We start from the raw sequence: 17227 nt of genomic DNA on the forward strand, positions 1-17227 counted from the left end.
CCGTTACAGCTATGGGTCTTCTGCAGCCTTTATAGAAGAGGGGAGAAATTTTGCCCAGACAAGTGAAACTCACTAATAAAATGAAAAGTGCAAGTAGTTGCAAATACTAGGATGTATTTGAACCATTTCTTTGCCAGTATCTCTGCTTACTTCCTATACATCTCAATAATTCCACCTGATTCTCAGATTGCCTTCTAAGAAAGCACTGCTTACTGGCTTTTTATATCTGGAATTCTACCTGGCACATTAAGCAGATTCTAGCTCTGTTCACTTAGCTCTATGTCTCAAATTCCTATCACTTCAATTGTTTATGCCAATATCTGAAGCCTATTTGTATTATTACTTGTTCAATATTTTCCTCTAAATCCACTCTATTTAAAAACTAAATCACTATTTTTCTTTAAAAATGTGCCATACAAAACAAATTATGGTTCATGTGTGTACATTAATCCAAAATTATATTCTATGGTCTGTACCACCCCAAAATATGTCATGTGCTACAAGTGTTACTTGTGGTGCCCAGAGAAACACTGACCTAGACCAAGACTGTCAGTTCACAGATGAGAAATATGAAACTCAGAAGGCTAAGAGATCTGTTTTACATAGCTCATATCAAACTGGAATGAAACTCCAAGCATTTTAACTTGCAGTATTATAGTCCACCATCTTCCCTCATACTGTGGTATTTGAAGCACTTCTATGTTATTTGAGCTATAAATCCCTGCTCAGTAAAGTGTGTTACTGTGTGTAAATAAAATACTATCATAATTAGTTCTCTACTTAGGATTTCATGTCTTTAGTCAGCATTAAGTCACAATATTTTGTTAAACTTCAGGTAATAGCAGTTTCAGGGAAGAATTTTTTTGCATGTGTGTATGACTTCAATTGTGATATCAGCAATATCAATCATACACATTTTAATATATATTACTATCATGAAAGGCTCTAGAATTAATGTAACCTTTGATTCAGTAATTCTACTTTTAAGTAACTCTACTTTTCAGAACATATCTTAAGGAAAAAATCAGAAGTGTGGCCAAAGATTTATATTTAAAATTACTAATTGTTGAATTATTTATATTAGTGAAAAAATCAAACATTTTAATGGTGGAATATAAACAGCTCTTAAAAATCATTTTTAATAATTTCAATGACTTAGAAATACCCAATATATTGTTAAGTTAAAAAGGATAATAAACTATATTTGCAGCTTGGCTTCAATTATATAAAAACATTATGTGTGATATTTTTAAAAATTAGAAAAATACATACTCAAGTGTCAGTTATTATAATTACTAATTTAATTTTAATTTCTTTTTCCTTTTCTGTAGTTCCTAAATATTTTTTAATTGACTACTTTCATAATTAACATACTTTACAAGAAGCAAATAATTTTAAGTGATTATCACTGGAGTTCAATAGTGAGTCATAAATGTTGGGAGCAACCCAAGCACTAAGCTACTCTGTTCTATTCTAAGACCAGAGCCAGGAGAAGATCATCCATTCTATAGTTCTAAGTGACCAAGAGGTCTCCATGGAACCAAAGACCCAGATAAGTTTTAATCAGAAAATACATGCAATCATTTAAGATTTTTCATTTCTCTATGTAAAGATAGTGTTTCTAAATACAAATTTACCTGAGATACATAAAGAAAAAATTAAGAGACTAAAAAGAAAAAAAAAAGCAATAGAAACCTGAATGAAATAAGTACTGTAAAGACAGATCAAAAAAACACAAACAAACAAAACAAAACCAAGAATTTGCCAACCAATCAGTAGGAAACTTTACCTTAGAGTCAAAATTCTCTGTTAAGAGACAAATTATAAGAAAAGATTAAATGTCCAGGGAAAGAAACACCTTACCTTAGAGCCCGTCTCATGTGAGGTACTCAGTGAGGTATTGGCAGCTGTTAGCAGTTCAGAAGGGACTCTGTTCTCTGAGTGGATGTTCTGATGGATTTATTGCCACCTGTTATCTGAGGATGTCATGTGTGTCCTTTGTCCACAAAGATTTAATTGGAACTTCCAACAGGTTTCATTCAGAGCCTTAGTTCCCTGCGTCAGAGACAGGAAAGCAGAACTGGAGAGGATAAAGAGAGGGGGAAATTATCCTAAGGAAAGATGGACTGGGCTGTGCTGTTTTTCATCTGTGCTTATCTATCATTGAATTCATTAACTCTTGCCTAGGTCTGAATATAAATTGGAAGATTGGATGAAGCCAGAGTACAGTTCCTGTCCCTTGTTACTTAGTGAAAGAGAATCCATGTACCCCAATTGCTTTCCGGAAAGAAACAAATCTTAGAACATCCACCAGACTGAAACAAACAAAAATTTATGCATATTGTTCTCAAATCATAAAAATCCAACCTCTATTTCCTCTAAAGCATAGATAGTACTGCCATCTTTGCATCTCAGTGCTAGCAGATTGCCTGGCAAACAGTGGCTTCCAACAAGAAATTGTATGGATGAGACTGTGGCTCATTGTGGGGTCTTGGAGTACAACTACAGATCTATATTTTTCTGAACTTAAGAGTCATCAGTGGGGCAAAGAACATAAACAATTCACAAAAGAACAAAAGCAGCAACAGATGTTTCCAATTCATGTTCCCTCCTGTTTTAAGTAACTTGGGGATTTTCAATTTAGGGTCAAAAAAGAAGGAAAGAGTTTTAAAGGAAATCTGAAAAGAGAAATAAGGGCAAGGGGCAAGGACATTAAGGGAGCATATGAGTTTCCTGTTGCTGCTTTAACAAATTACCACAAATTTAGTGGCTTAAGGACAAAACAGATTTATTATCTTAGAGATCTGGAGGTGAGAACTCCAAAATAGGTTGTATTGAACTAAAAATCAAAGTGTTTACAGAACTGCAATTCTTCTGGAGGTTCCAGGAAAAAATCTGTTTTCTTGTCCATTTTTAGCTTCCTAGAAGTGGCCTGTGTTTCTTGGCTTGCAGCTCCCTTCCACCTTCAAGGCAGCAGCAAAGCACTAACTCATTTAACTCTCTCTCTCTCTCTCTCTCTGTGTGTGTGTGTGTCTCCCTAATTCTTAGTTTCCTATCTACTCCCTTTACTTATAAGAATTCATGTGTAATTGCACTGAGCCAATCCACATAATCTGAAATAATCTCCTGCATCTGAAAATTCTGAACCTAATCACATTAACAAAGGTTCTTTACCATTGAAGGTAACATATTCACAGGTTCTGGGATTTGAAGGTGACATCTCTGGGGCCATTGTTCTTCCTACTGTGGGGAGCATGACATACTATCCCCTTGCATACTCTGTGGCCAGAGCCTTTATAAAGAGAGTGGGTTGTGACTAAAAGATGGAGGAGCAATATTAATAAAGGCATTTACAAGACTCTAAGCATAAGGTGGTGTCCTATATGAAGCCCCGGTGACATTTCTGCCACTGTGCTACCCACCCTAAGTGCAATTTTGGAACACTGAGGGCTTAGGAAAGCTACCGGCAAAGCAAAGCTGCGACTAAGAGAGAACACCAGCAGCAAAGGACTTGGGTGCAGCACCTCCACAGTGAAGAAAAAACTCTTCTGAGATACCACCAAACTGAGGATGACCCACATAACTGGAAAGTCATGGTTTATGGGAGCTGAGGGCTTGAAAGAGCAGGTACAGGTTAAAAATAATCATACTTTATGCATTAATAGAAGCAATGCAACAGTAATAATAGCTATCATTTATTGAGTACCCACTATGTAAGGTATGTTTTTAATACACATATATTATACTTACATAGGTTGACTGTGACCATGTTAGTACTTACAGGTTAGCCAAGCCTGGGGTGTTCTTACAAATGTTCATCACTGGGGGGCCTGGGTGGCTCAGTTGGTTAAACGGCTACCTTCTGCTCTGGTCATGATCCTGGGATCAAGCCCGGCATTGGGCTTCCTGCTCAGTGGGGAGTCTGCTTCTCCCTCTGCCTGCTGCTCTGCCTACTTGTACTCTCTATCCGTCAAAATAAAATAAATAAAATCATAAAAAAAAACAAATGTTCATCACTGTTAATAATCAGAGTGTTGTCTATTAAATAGGAATGAGTTTTTAATCTTCCCATTTAATTGTTTAAATTTTAATTCCAGTGTAGATAAGATATAGCATTACATTAGTTTCAGGTATACAATATAGTGATTCACAAAACTACATTGAGATTACCACCTTACACCAGTTAGAATGGCATAAATTAACAAGGCAAGAAACAACAAATGCTGGTGAGGATGTGGAGAAAGTGGAACTCTCTTACACTGTTGGTGGGAATGCAAGTTGGTATAGCCACTTTGGAAAACACTGTGGAGGTTCCTCAAAAAAATTAAAAATAGAGGTACCCAGCAATTAGACTACAGGGTATTTACCCCAAAGATACAGATGTAGTGAAAAGAAGGGCCACATGCACCCCAATGTTCATAACAGCAATGTCCGCAATAGCCAAACTACAGAAAGAGTGGAGATGCTCGTCAACAGAAAAATGGATAAAGCAGATATGGTCCATATATACAATGGACTATTACTCAGCCACCAGAAATGATGAATACCAACTTTTTGCATCAACATGGATGAGACTGGAGGAGATTATGCTGACTGATACGCTGCTTATTAGTCAAGCAGAGAAAATCAATTATCATATGGTTTCATTACTTACTTACTTACTTGTGGAATATAAGGAATAGCACGGAGAACATTAGGAGAAGAAAGGGAAAAATATACTGGGGGGGGGCAGAAAGAATGGGAGATGAACCAGGAAAGACTGTGGACTCCAAGAAACAAACTGAAGGTTTTAGAGGGGAAGGGTGAGTGGATGGGTTGACCCAGTAATGGGTATTAAAGAGGGCACATATTGCATGGAGCACTGGGTGTTATACATAAACAATGAATCTTGGAACACCACATCAAAAACTAATGATGTACTATATGGTGACAAATATAACATAATAAAAATAATTATAAATATAGTGATTCAGCAGTTTCATATATTACATTATATCAGAGTTCATCAAGATAAGTATACTCTAATCCCCTTCATCTATTTCACCCATTTCCTTACCCTTCTACCCTTTTGCAGCCATCAGTTTGTTTTCCACAGTTAAGAGTATGAGTTGGGATAAATTGGAAGGGGAGGTGAATCATGAGAGACTATGGACTCTGAAAAACAACTGAGGGGTTTGAAGTGGCGGAGGGGTGGGAGGTTGGAGTACCAGGTGGTGGGTATTGTAGAGGGCACAGATTGCATGGAGCACTGGGTGTTGTGAAAAAATAATGAATACTGTTTTTCTGAAAATAAATTAATTAATTTAATAAAAAAAAGAGTATGTGTCTTTGTTTCTTTTATTCCCCTTTGTTTATTTGTTTTACTTCTTAAATTCCACATATGAGTAAAACCATATGGCATTTATGTTTCTCTGACTGGCTTATTTCTCTTAGAACTGTACTCTTTAGATCCATCCATATTGTTGAAAATGGTAAGATTTTATTTTTCATGGCTGAATAATATTCAATCCATTTATACATCACACTCATATGAATTCATATATATATATATATATATATATATATCACATTTTCTTTATTCATCTGTCAGTGGACACTTGGGCTGCTTCTATGCTTTGGCTACTGTAAATAATGTGGCAATAAACATATGGATGTATATATCCTTTTGAATTAGTGTTTTCATATTCTTTGGGTAAATGCCCAGTAGTGCAATTACTGAACAGTAGGGTAGTTCATTTTTAACTTTTGGAGGAAACCCCATACTGTTTGCCACAGAGGCTGCATCAGGTTGCATTCCCACCAACAGTGCACAAGGGTTCATTTTTCTCTACATCCACACCACTATTTTTTGTTTCTTAAGTTTTTGATTTTAGCCATTCTGACAAATGTAAGATGATATCCTTGTGGTTTTGATTTGCATTTCCCTGATAATCAGTGATGCTGAGCAGCTTTTAATATGTCTATTGGCCATCGTGATGCCTTCTTTGAAAAACTGTCTGTTCATGTCTTCTCTCCATTTTTTAATTGAATTATTTAGTTTTTGTATAAGTTCTTTCTATATTTTGAATACTAGCCCTCTATTGGATATGTCATTTATAAATATCTTTTCTCATTCAGTATGTTGCCTTTTAATCTTGTCGGTTATTTTCTTCTTTTTAAAATTGTGTTATGTTCATCACCATATTGTACATCATTAGCTTTTGATATAGTGTTCCAAGATTCATTGCTTATGTATAACACCCAGTGCTCCATGCAATACATGCCCTCCTTAATACCCACCACCAGGCTATTTTCTTTTACTGTGTGGAAGTTTTTTATTTTGATGTAATCCCAGTATTGTATTTTTGCTTTTGTTTCCCTTACCTCAAGAGACATATCTAGAAGGATATTGCTATGACTAATGTCAGAGAATTTACTGTCTGGGCTCTCTTCTAAGATTTTTATGGTTTTAGGTCTCACATTTATGTCCTTAGCTCATTTTGAGTTTATTTTTGTGTATGTTATAAGAAAGTGGTCGAGTTTCTTTCTTTTTGCATGTAGTTGTCCATTTTGTCCACCATCATGTATTAGAGACACTGTCTTTTTCCCATTGCATAATCTTGCATTCTTTGTCAGAGAATAATTGACCATATAATTGTGGGCTTATTCCTGGGCTTCTTGTTCTATGTTCTATGTGTCTACTTTTGTGCCAATACCCTATTGTTTTGATTACTACAGCTTTGTGATATAACTTGAAGTCTGGAATTGTGATTCTTCCAGTTTTGCTTTTCTGTTTCAATGTTACCTTGGTTATTCAGGGTCTTTTGTAGTTTCATACAAATTTTAGGATTGTTTGTTCTAGTACCATGAAAAATCCTGTGGGTGTTTCGATAGAAATTGCATTAAATGTGTAGATTGCTTTGTGTAGTATAGACATTTCAACAATATTTATTTTTCCAATCCAGAAATTTTCAATTTCTTTCAGCAGTGTTTAATAGCTTTCAAAATACAAGTCTTTCACATTTTCATAAGTATATTCCTAGACATATTAGTTTATTCCTGGACATATTATTATTTTTATTTTATTTTATTTTATTTATTATTTTTAAACTTATTATTTATTTTATTTTATTTTATTTTTATTATTTTTGGTGCAATTGTAAATGGAATTGATTTTTTAATTTCTCTTTCTGCTGCTTCATTATTAGCATATAGAAATGCAATGGATTTCTGTACATTGACTTTGTATCCTAACTTTACCAAATTCACTTATCAGTTTTTTCATCTCTGATTTAATTTCCTAATGTAAAAAAAATGAAGCAGATATGTATATAATGAAATGCAAATTCATGTGCTACTAATTCACTATTAGTAGCTATGCAAACAGACACAATTCTTTTAGAAAGCACTTTGGCTTTTTATCTTCTGTCTTTCAAATCATAAAATGTTCATACCTTTTGACCTAGTAAGTTCATTTCTTAGGAATCTATTCTAAGAAAATAATCTAAAATATGTGAGGAACATGATAAATACAATATTTTTATCATAGTAATTAAGGAAAAATTGAAAATATTAAACATCAAATATCCAAGTTTTAAGAAATGTGCAAGTACACGGTATTAAGAACTATCTGTTGTTAAAACAGAGAAGAAAAGATTATTATGAAGACCACATATCTGGGGGTGCTTGTGTGGCTCAGTCATTAAGCATCTGCTTTCAGCTCAGGTCATGATCCCATGGTCCTGGGATCAAGCCCTGAATTGGGCTCCCTGCTCACTGCTTCTCCCTATCCCTCTCCTACTCCCTCTGCTTGTATTCCCTCTCTCTCCTTGTCAAATAAATAAATAAAATAATAAATCATAAATCAAATAAATAAAATCTTTAAAAAAAACTACATATGAACCTGAAAAAAATTATCTATGCATATACATAGTTATTATAATGTGAAGTGAAAGGTAGGACCTGACAGCTTATGTATATTCATGGTAGAATTATATGCAATTGCCAAAAGGTAGAGATAGACCCAAATATTCATTGATGTATGAATGGATAAACAAAATGTGGTGGGATATATCCATACAGTGAATTCTTTAAAAGGAAGGCAATTCTGGGGCACCTGGGTGGTGCAGTTGGTTGAGTGACTGAGTCTTGGCTTCATCTCGGGTCAAGATCTCAAGTCACTGGGGAGATTGAGCCCTGAGTCAGGCTCTGCCCTCCATGACAATTCCGTTTAAGACTTTCCAGGGCAGAGTCTGCCTGAGACGTTTTGTCCCTTTCCTTCTGCCCCTCTCCCTCCAAATAAATAAACGAATCTTTAAAAAAAAAAAAAAAAAAAGGCAATTCTGACACATGTTAATCTTGAAGATGAATCTTGAAGACATTACTCTAAGTAAAATAAGCTGGTCACAAAAATACAAATGCTGTGTAATTTCACTTATAGGAGGTATCTGGAGTAGTGAAATTCATAGAAACAGAAAGCATAATGGTGGTTTCCAGGGCCTGGAGGCAGAGGAGGAAGTGGAAATTGTTGTTTACCTAATAGACTAAACTAATAGAGTTACAGTTTTGCAAGACAAAAAACTGGAGACAGGTTGCACAACAATGTGTATATACTTAATACTACTGAACTGGAAACCTAAACATTTTTAAGATAATAAATTTTGTGTATATTTGACCACAACTAAAAAATGTTTGACATTTCAAGTATATTGTAATTATATGCCTAGGAAAACTCCATATAAATAGGATAAATACACATAAATTATATTAGTGGTTATGCTAAATGGCAAATTATGGGAGATTCTTCATTTATTATCTAAATTGCAGTGGAAAATGTAAAAATAGTCACCAGTAAAAAAAAAAAAAAAATAGCTCATTCTATATGCTTTTGGACTAGCTAACTCTGAGTCCTTGATATAGACTAGTGATTTCTAGACAGAGCAGCTTATTGAGAGCAATTTGGGACTGAAATGGAAATTTGAGGACCTTTGATAGTGGTTTTGTTATCATTCCAGTTAAAGCGGCTGGCACACAGCATCATCAGACAGATAGATTTTTCTCCAGACCAAATAACATGCATAACCTAATTACTCTTTTGCCTGTGACTGACATAGCCTGCCAGAGCAGATGGTCTGATAGCTCAGACCTAGAGGGTGCTTTTGTTTCTCATTGCTTCCTGGTTTTCTTGCTGTTGAAATATTGAGCAATCGTTTCAGACTTCCTCTTATATCAAGTGTGTATGTCAACGTTCCAGCCTCAGACTAGAGGGGTTTGGTTCCTGTCATAAGCTTCTGAAAAGAACGCCAAGAAGATGTTACTTTATGGCAACGATTTATATAGTATTGTAGACCCTGCAGGAATGGGTTTGTGTCCAAAAGGCATTGAAGTGCTATGCCCAATAAACTGAGGGAAGAGTTCATTTCAGAGCAAGGGAAATGAGGTAGTTTAAAACCAAACTCAAAATAAGCTGGAACTTCATAGAATAATTGTATTGTAGGGACCCTGGACACAAACTGGATAAAATGATTAAGTAGACTGGAGATTAGGGAAATTCAGCATTCCCTCATTTCCAACCAACACCTCTTGATCCCCAGTGTTCTTGAGGATATAGCCCTGCCTATAAGAGATAGCAGACTCAGGAATGTCTAAAACCAAAGAAGATAGAAAATTTGGCCGTATGATAACCAGCTTCTTTATCCCTAGAGCCAGGTCCCTTCAAATTCAGTCTGGATTTCCTTTAGCCAGGCCTACCAAGAGAAGCCTGCAGCCCTTCCATGACAGTAGTAGGTATCTTTGTAGAATTAGGAGGATTTTCTAGCTGTTGATTCTCACCTGCACCTGCTATCTCAGTCATTTCCTTTGTTTCTTCAGTATAGACCTAAGAATCATATCCACATGGCTGCCTATCTTGTACTTTCTACCTGCTTTTAATCTAACCTGATAAAGTCCCTCCCTTCTTTCTAGTTTCTTATTGCCTTTCAGTATGTCATTTCAGAAATTCCCCCTTGCTATCAATTTTCTGCCTGCTGTCTTTCCCTGATTATCAGGGTGCATCATTTCTGCCTAGTGTGAGTCAAGCCCACTGTGCTTAGGAAATGCAGTTCCAACTACATTTACCAGTCAGTGCTTCCATCTCCTTTCTTTAGTGCCCACCTTGGAGCTATGCAGGAGAACAAGACTGGCCAAAATCCAGAAGCAGAAATACGATACTTTATTACACTTGTGGCATTTTTCTTTGAATTGCCATTATCTGCTTCTAGACTGCACACCGCTTAAGGGCAGGGTTTTATCTTCCCCATCTTTGCATTCCACATAGCACCTGACATCTTGCCCAGTAGAAGTACTTGATAACTAGTAGTAGTAGTAGTAGTTGTTGTTGTTGGTAATGATGATGACAATGATGATGAACTTTCTTTCCTCTTTGAGCATTGCATAAAACTGGTGAAGCATTAGTTGCCTTGAAAGAGACTTACACTTTCCAGACACTCACTGGTTAGGCATGGGAATAAGGAAATTCCCTTTCCATATGGATTTCAGCTCCCACTCACACCCGTTTTGACTTGTGTGAGCAGAATTCCACAAGCAGAATTGAGAGTTTTGAAATCCACCACTGGCCCTTGGGATCTCAGCCTCAGTCATGGCTCCTTACAAAATTAATTCATGGATCAGGGATGGAAAATCTACCATCTCATGCATGACTGCATTGGATCAGAGAGTGTATAGAAATATCCATGACTTTAGTAGGCTATTTTTAGGCCACTGGTATTGTCTCTTAAAAACAAGGGCCATGTTTTCTATAAACATATTTTTATAAGCACAAAGAAACAGAAAAGATACACCTGAATTAGCAAGGTTTGGGTCCTGGTTTCTCTCTTTCCTAGCTATGAAACTTTGGATAAACTACCTGACTTCTTTGTGTCTCAGTTTGCTAACTTCTAGAGTTTGTGTGGAGTAGAGTAATCTACTACAATGAGTAGATTAAAAATGAGTACTTTGGATAAACTACCTGACTTCTTTGTGTCTCAGTTTGCTAACTTCTAGAGTTTGTGTGGAGTAGAGTAATCTACTACAATGAGTTGATTAAAAATGAGTACATGGCACACAGACAACATATAATATTAGATTCTATGAACTTATTTATCAGAAAAACAGTAAAACATTGACTGTGCTCCAACTGAATTCTATTTTGGAGTAGAATTTACAAATACTAAGTTTCTTAAAATAAATTCCTCTTCTAAATGGATCATCCACCATGAACCGCTTCAGAGCTATTACTTCTTGTTTACTATGATAATTTACATGCCTGTTCAACTCACATCAGACACCCAATTAATGTACCTCTGATACAAATTCTTTCCAGATTCTAACTGAAAAGATTTGCATTTCCATGGATACTAACCTAACCTAAGTAAATCTTAGCTGAGTTTCCCCTTACTAGTTAGACAATCAACATGTCATTTTATGCTGTTTTGCCTGTTGATTTTTGTCAAGTCAAGTGTGTTAAACTTGTCACCACAATTTAACCTTTAGCTTCTTAGAAATAACACTTTATGATATGTCATCTTTACTTTGAATATGTGACACAGGCCCAAAGAAACTGTCTGCCTGAAAGGACAAAGCTCAGTCCAATGTAGTCCACTCTGCTTACCACTTAGGAGGAGAAATATGTACTCTAGTTCTTCCAATGCTAGGCTTTCCAATGCCAGGCTTTCCAATGCCTAGCGCCATGTTGAGTTTATTACCAGTATTCATTCAATATGCACTTGTTGATAGAAAATGTCATTTAAGTGCTAACTGTACTTCTTTAATGAACACATGAGGCCTTCCCTAGTGATGGTCAGATGGAGACATTGAGATTGCACAGGCATGTTGCCATGACAACTAGTGGCACAACAGAGATGATCCAGCTCAGAATAAATCCTCGATTTTTTCCTGAGAATCCCAGATATTCTAAGTCTAGCTTGTTTCCATGTCATCTTTGCAACCAAAGTAGGAGCTTCAGGCAAACACCAGCTCAGTGTCTGGGTCTCAGATTCTCATTTCAGAGAATCAGAATCCCCCACCTTTATCAGAATTAATTTAGTCTTCCAAAGGACCCATAAATAGGGATAGAGTAGACCATCTAGAATTACTCTGCATCAGAGGGAATCTCCCAGACTTAAAGAAATGTATACACAGGTGACAGAGAAAAAACTAGGCAGTTGAAGACCAAAAAACAAAACAAAAACAAACCATGGTCTAATGTCTAGGAAAGTTAGATTATCTTCTTAGCTCTGCTACTATATTGCTTCTGAAATTTGGGAAAATCACTTTCTTTCCTTAAGCTGCAGGTTCCTCATCTGCAAATTGTCCAGTTATATCTAGTTGATTCTTATTGTCTCTTCCAAGTCAAATAACCATAAACTAGTCTGAAAGGTAAAAACAATGAGTTTTTATCAAATGCTAACTCTGTGTCATCTGTCACTACTTTCTTTGACCCAAATTCCTTCCAGGTCTCTGTAATACAGAAGTTTTCATTTGCTTGATTGTATACCTATTTTACCCCTAGTCAAAATTTCTACCTATTAAAATAAAAACTGTACATTTTATTTTATTTTATTTTATTTTATTTTAAGATTTTATTTATTTATTTGACAGAGAGAGAGATCACAAGTAGGCAGAGAAGCAGGCGGGGGTGGGGGGAGCAGGCTTCCTGCTGAGCAGAGAGCCCAATGCGGGTCTTGATCCCATGAACTGAGCTGAAGACAGAGACTTAACCCACTGAGCCACCCAGTGCCCCCAAAACTGTACATTTTAAACAGAAACATCTTAACATTCTTAATTTTGTTGCTGATTAAAAAGTCTAATGGAGGCTGAAGCAAAGAAAAAAAAATTTGGCAGATAGAATACAAAACTTCCCGTAACTCAGAGGTCACCACTGATAACATGTATTCCTTTTCAATATTTTCTCTGAGGGTATGTGCACAAATACAGATAATAGAGATTATACTGTGTATTCCATTTTATATAAAATTTCAACTTAGTACTTTATTATAAAAGGCATTTTTTATGTCTAAATGTCTGAATAATATTCTATCAAATACATATCAGCATTTATCCAACTGATTTCCTTTTGTTTGGAGTATTTAGGATGAGAAAAGGCTATTTAGATCTAAGGAAAAAAAAGAAAGGCTTTGACAAGGGGTACCTGGAGTTTCAAACTTGTTCCCACTTTACACTACTAGGCATGATACAGTCAGCACCTGATAAAGGAACTTCCAACCATTGTCTTTTTCTTGGATTTACATGTTTAAACATTTAAGCCCAAAGTCACACTGTACAATAAGAGATAGTCCACACTGAGACTGGAGCTGCTGACTCTGAGTCTCATGTTCTGAGCTACTTGCTCAGTAGCCATTGCTCTGAGTATAGGGGGACCTCTATTGTTCCCTTCCTTTCCACAACACCTCAGTGAACCTAGTGACATTGAAAATAACACAAAATAAAACCAAAGATCAGTTTTCAGGAAGTCAATACAGTTTTCAACCTACAAAGCTCACTTTCCATCTGATGGTCAGAAATACAAGATAACCACAGTTTGGCCACCGTGGCCATTGCTGCTATAAACATTGGGGTACAGATGGCCCTTCTTTTCACGACATCTGTATCTTTGGGGTAAATATCCAGTAGTGCAATGGCAGGGTCATAGGGAAGCTTTATTTTTAATTTCTTGAGGAATCTCCACACTGAACCAACTTGCATTCCCACCAACAGTGTAAGAGGGTTCCCCTTTCTCCACATCACCTCCAACACATGTTGTTTCCTGTCTTGCTAATTTTGGCCATTCTAACTGGACGAATGGATAAGGAAGATGTGATCCATATACACTATGGAGTATTATGCCTCCATCAGAAAGGACGAATACCCAACTTTTGTAGCAACATGGACGGGATTAGAAGAGATTGTGCTGAGTGAAATAAGTCAAGCAGAGAAAGTCAACTATCATATGGTTTCACTTATTTGTGGAGCATAACAAATAGCATGGAGGACATGGGGAGTTAGAGAGGAGAAGGGAGTTGGGGGAAATTGGAAGGGGAGGTGAACCATAAGAGACTATGGACTCTGAAAAACAATATGAGGGGTTTGAAGTGGCGGGGGTGGTGGGAGGGTGGGGCACCAGGTGGTGGGTACTAGAGAGGGCACGGATTGCATGGAGCACTGGGTGTGGTGCAAAAATAATGAATACTGTTATGCTGAAAATAAATAAAAAATAAATTAAAAAAAAAGAAATACAAGATAACCAACACAACAACAACGAGAAAGTATACACACACACACACACACACACACACACACACACTCACACACACAAATACACTCACACCCATATGCAGGGTTTAATTAGGTTCCTTTCCCATATGATGCAAAAAATTTTACATAGATAATTTCACACTGGTTTTTGCATTCTTACATGGAAATTCTCAGCTCTGTTTATTTAATCTACTGTGGTTTGTCTTCACAATGCTTTCCTTGATCAAAATTTTCCAGCAAGTGAAGAGAGATACACTGTATATGGGGAAAATTAGATCACTGGCATGAGCTTTTCTTTCACTTCCCTTCTCTGATTTTCTTCCCCAATAATAATTTGTAATAAAAGAATAAACTTTTTAGTTTCTTTGTGAGATGTTGATTTCTAGGTGCCTTCTTTTAATTCCTTGAGAAATATCACATAAAAATCTTTCTCACTGACATATGGATGCTCACTGACAGAAGGAATTGAGAATCAGCCCAAAGTCACACTGTACAATAAGAGATAGTCCACACTGAGACTGGAGCTGCTGACTCTGAGTCTCATGTTCTGATCATGTTCCCTACTGCTGGGGCCAGCTGTCTTGTATTCCTTTGGGGTAAAGTAAGGACAAGATTTTAGCAAATAATAAAAGGGCAATAGCCAGCATATGGGATGAGTATTCCATAGGAAAAAGAAAAAAAACTCTCTGTATGGAAGTATAAGATTGGTGAAGAGCTGCTCATCTTCAGAAAAAGAGCAACACATTTTGATTAATCTAATCGCTATGTATTAAATATTATGTGCAAGTTGCCTTGCTAGGTACTATATATATAAGACACAAGAAAATTACAACATTTAATGTCTGCTTACTATGAACTAGTTAGGTAAACATGCCATTTACAAAAGCTATAGAAAAGAATCTAACATATAACAATTAATATGTAAATGTTTGATCAGTCAGAGTATATAATAATAACACTAGCTGAAACATATTTAGCTTTTGCTATTTGCCAAATCACTCTCTTTTATTGCTTACAAATTTATGAAAAAGATAGTATTATGTTTCTCAGTTTGCAAATGAGACCCAGAAAGAATTAATAAACAAATAATTTTTTCAAGGTCATAGAACTAATAAAATCAGGACTCAAATTAAATCTGTCTGGCTCCAGAGTCCCTTAACCCTAATACTGTATTCCATTCCTTTCCTCAGGTTACACTCTCTGCTTGAGTGTATGAGTTTAGATAGTTAATTTCTACTTTAAAAGCAAAAAAAAGAACCCTTAAAAATTCAATATCAATTATTCATATCAGTGCATAATGTCTCCTGGTTTTTATCAGCATACAAAAGTGTTTTATGCTATTGCAATTGGTATGTATTCGTGTTTAGCTCTTTTTACTATTGTTTTGTACAAATAGTTCCATATACTTAAAATCCACTAGTTATATATTATATGTATACTAATACTCCATTAAATATAGATCCTTCTACTAAAAGTCTATTAGAAGTAATAAATGAATTCACTAAAGTTAAAGGACACAGAACTAAGATACAAAAATCTGTTGCATTTCTATACACTAATCATGAAGTAGCAGGAAAAAAAAATTAAGAAAACAATTCCACTTATAATTGCACCCAGGAATAAACTTAAACATAGAGGTTAAAGGCCTATATTATAAAACTTTATAAGACACTGATTAAAGAAATTGAAAATAACACAAATGAAAATATATCCCATGCTCATAGGAAGAATTAATATTATTAAAGTATCCATACCACCAAAAACAAACTACAGATTCAATGCAATCCCTATTAAAATACCAGTAGCATTTTTCACAGAACTAGAACAAATAATAACAAAATTTGTAAGAAAAACTCCAATAGCCAAAGCAATTGTGAGAAAGAAGAACAAAGATGGCAGCATCACAATCCCAGATTTTGAGATATCTTACTAAGCTATAATAATCAAAATATGTACTGTAGACCAAAACTGATTCCTACTTTCAGAATAACAATTACATATGATGTTGGCACAAAACGGACACAACAAGGGAAGAAATAGTATACAATGGGAAAAAATGATCTCTTCAATAAATAGCGCTAGGAAAACCAGACAGCTACATGCAAAAGAATGAAACTGGATCACTTTCTTACACCATACAGAAAATAATCTCAAAATAGATTCAAGATGTAAATGTGAGACTTGAAACCTTTAAAATCCTAGAAGAAAACATAGGCAGTTATCTCTCTGACATCAGCCTTAGCAACATATTCATGGATTTGTCTCTTGAGGAAAAGGAAACAAAAGCATAAACAAACTATTGGGATTACACCACCACCAACAACAACAACAACAACAAACACACAAACTTTTGCTTGGCAAAGGAAGCCATCAACAAAGCAAAAAGACAACCTACTAAATCGGGAGAAGATATTTGCAAAAGACATAACCAGTAAAGTGTTACTATCCAAAATATATAAAGAACTTATAAAACTCAATATTAAAAAAACTGATAATCAAATTAAAAATGGCAGAGGACCTGAATAGATACTTTTCCAAGAATACATGTGGATGGCCAAAAGACACACAAAAAGATACTTAGCATCATTAATCATCAGGGAAATGCAAATTAGAAATGTATATGTATATGTATATGTATATAATGGAATATTATTCAGTCATCAAAAAGAATGCAATCTTGCCATTTACAGTGGTATGGATGGAACTAGAGGGTATTGTGCTAAGTAGAAATAAGTCAGTCAGAAAATAAAAATACCATATGATTTCACTCATATGGAGTGGAATTTAAAAAACAAAACATGAACATAGGGGAAGGGAAGGAAAAATAAAATAAGAGGAAAACAGAGAAGAAGGCAAAGCATAAGAGACTCTTAGCTATAGGGAACAAACTGAGGGTTGTTGGAGGGGAGGTGGGTGGTGTGATGGGGTAAATTCATGATGGGAATTAAGAAGGGCACTT

Source organism: Mustela nigripes, chromosome 1 (genome assembly GCF_022355385.1).
Source record: "Mustela nigripes isolate SB6536 chromosome 1, MUSNIG.SB6536, whole genome shotgun sequence".
Lineage (NCBI taxonomy): Eukaryota > Metazoa > Chordata > Mammalia > Carnivora > Mustelidae > Mustela > Mustela nigripes.